General features: G+C 43.8%; 1 pseudogene; it reads left to right on the top strand.

The window, feature by feature from the left end:
* The first annotated feature begins 758 nt into the window (after positions 1 to 758).
* On the top strand, positions 759 to 1,158 carry LOC117044617 (annotated as a pseudogene).
* Positions 1,159 to 2,849: the final 1,691 nt, after the last annotated feature.

Here is a 2,849-nt window from a genome sequence, read left to right as displayed (position 1 = left end):
AACACAACATGATACAGCATATTTACCCATCCCTACCTACAGGCTAGTCTGTGGCAGCTTTCAAAGATACAGTTTTACTATATGAAAGAAGTTGCTGGCTGTCAGAAAAGTCAAGGGAGTGCTTAAGAACTGCTTTCCCACAGAAGAAAGCTCCTTTGTGTAGCACAGTATCTTATGTCCAAAATTGCTTTGTGACAGACACTGAAGTAACAAGTTAAAACACATGCTGATACCAGAGTCTGCTTCCTCTTAGCCTTCCTTAGCTAAACATCAGCTTAGCTTAGGCCTTGGGGCAAGCAGATGTACAGCGTTTCTCAAAACCAAGTTTTTACATTCTTGAGTGTTGAAGTGTGTGTGTGTGTGTGTGTGTGTGTGTGTGTGACCACGTGCAGTTCACCTGGAACTGCTATTTGTTTTATCCTGTTAACCTTTTGCCCACAGAGAGCTTTTGTTACAAATGCCAAGAAATTATTCCTTATGATTTGTCTACCCGTATGAAATTCAAAAGACAACTTGCTGTGATCTCCACCCCCAAGTCAACTTCAGTAGCTTCACGCTGTAACCACTGCACGGATCGTCTCATTGGTTGGCAAAGAGGCTGGTGGCTTGCTGCTTCCCCTCCCTGTCTCCTCCAAGGCTTCCATCTGGCACCAGACCAATGCTTCTCTCTCGTCCTGCCTCAACAGAGACCAGCAAAGCTTTCTGGCCGGAAATCACCGAGGGAGAAGCAGCTATGGTAGCTGCTCTGACTGTATACTATGCCGCCAAAGGACGATAAGAAGAAGAAGGACACGGGCAAGTCGGCCAAGAAGAACAAGGACCCCATCAACAAGTCCGGTGGAAAAGCCAAGAAGAAGAAGTGGTCCAAAGGGAAAGTAAGAGACACGTTGAACAACCTTGTTTAGTTTGACAAAGCTACTTACGACAAGCTGTGCAAGGAGGTGCCAAACTACAAACTCATCACATTTGCTGTGGTCTCTGAAAGGCTGAAGATTTGAGGCTCCTTAGCTCTAGGAGCTTCTCAGCAGAGGCCTAATCAAACTGGTGTCCATGCATAAAGCCCACACCCGAAACACCAAGGGGGGGTGTACCAGCTACAGAGGAGGGTGCATGAGAGGTTCTTGGGTGGTTTTTAGACTCTGTATATCACAAAAATAATTTTAAAAAATTGATCTCCTGAAGGAAAAAAAAAAACAGACTAGCAAATTTATAATGCATGGTGAATTATGTTAACCACCTGCAATGTAGGGGGGGAAAACCACATTTTTTATACATTCAGACTTGTAGGTTAAGAACCCACAGGTGCCTGTGTGACAATTATGACAGTGATATACCGGTATCTCAGCAAATCTGACACATCAGATGTTAAGTCAGGCAAGAAGTACAGAACACAAACTTCCTCCGAGTCACAGGGTCCTGCGATGTCTAGCTCTAGTAGTCAAATACTACCACCAGCTCATCAGAGGTAGATAGTTAAATTGTAAAAGACATGAGCCATTCCCTGATACAATTACTAGGATGAAGTTATTTCAGTCCACTGGCTTGGAATGCAATCCAACAAGCAGGATGGTCTCAGACAGGTGTGCTCTGATCAAGCATAGGGTCCCTCTCCAACAGTGGAGGGTCTCTCTGCTGGTCTGCAGTTCTCCTCCCTCTCCATGGTCTCACCTGTTCCCACTTCATTCCCATTCCCCACTTGTTACTTTAGTTGTCATCCAACAGCTCAGTTGGTAGAGCATAAAACTCTTAATCTCAGGGTTGTGGGTTTGAGCCCCAAGTTGGGCAAAAGTTTCTTGCATTGCTGGGGGTTGGACCTTCATGGTCCCTTCCAACTCTATGATTCTATGAGCCATCCATTATGCCACAGAATTGCCAGGTGAACCCTGAGCAATACAAGACACAAGACATACTTTTACCTTTTCATTAACATTGTTAAAGTAGAACCTTCTTCTTGCTTGAATAAAGAGAAGAGCCGCACTATACTTGCAGTAAAGAAAGAATCAAGGGCTCCAGGAACCCACATGTTCAGCAGCCTGGAGGGGATTGATAGTTGATTTATCTTCAATGGTCAATCAGTACAGCTCACTAAAGTCATGGGATGTGACTTCTGAAGGAGTTAAATGGGGGCTGTAGAATCCAGAGAGCATTCCTTTTTCAAAGGTTAGGGTGGAATTCAACATAACACAAAGTGGGGAATGCACACAGGGAATGAGGTCTACTTGCACAATGAGACTTTTCCACCCTCTCCTCTCCCTGTGTGGCCCACCTGTACATACCCTAAAACTCTTCTGAGTCCTAAGCAAATTTAGGGGATGCATAGCGGGTGCAGGCGGAGGAGAAGAGGATAATTCATGTTTCATAAGTGAACCGAATTACACACAACAACAACAACAACAACAACAACAACAACATAGTTGAATCTCATCCTGAGTCTGTAGTTCTCTGCATGTGTTCAGAAGCACGATAGTACTTTTCCACATTTTTTTCCAGTGTTAAATCCCAGCAGTGGTAACAAGTTTCAAGGCTAAACCCTGACTCAAATTAAACTTCACATGTTGACCTTTATGCTTAACAAAGCTCCTTCACTCCGACCAAGTCTTTAGTTACCGGTATTTCTCCATGGGAGACAATACCTATTATCTCCCATGATTCAATGAATCCCAACTTTCCTTCACCAATCCCTGACAATGTTTCTAATTCCACAGAAAGGACTTCATTCTTCCATTTTGCAAAGAGAACAAATGATGCAGTTTATCACCCAAAGCCTAATCGTTTTGTGATATACTGCTCTATCTGAAACGTGTGTGTATTGGTGCATCATACATTATGACTAAGCTGCCTGCAACTGC

The sequence above is a fragment of the Lacerta agilis genome, chromosome 3, assembly GCF_009819535.1.
Source record: "Lacerta agilis isolate rLacAgi1 chromosome 3, rLacAgi1.pri, whole genome shotgun sequence".
Taxonomy (NCBI): Eukaryota; Metazoa; Chordata; class Lepidosauria; order Squamata; family Lacertidae; genus Lacerta; species Lacerta agilis.
This window is presented reverse-complemented; position numbering and strand designations above follow the sequence as displayed.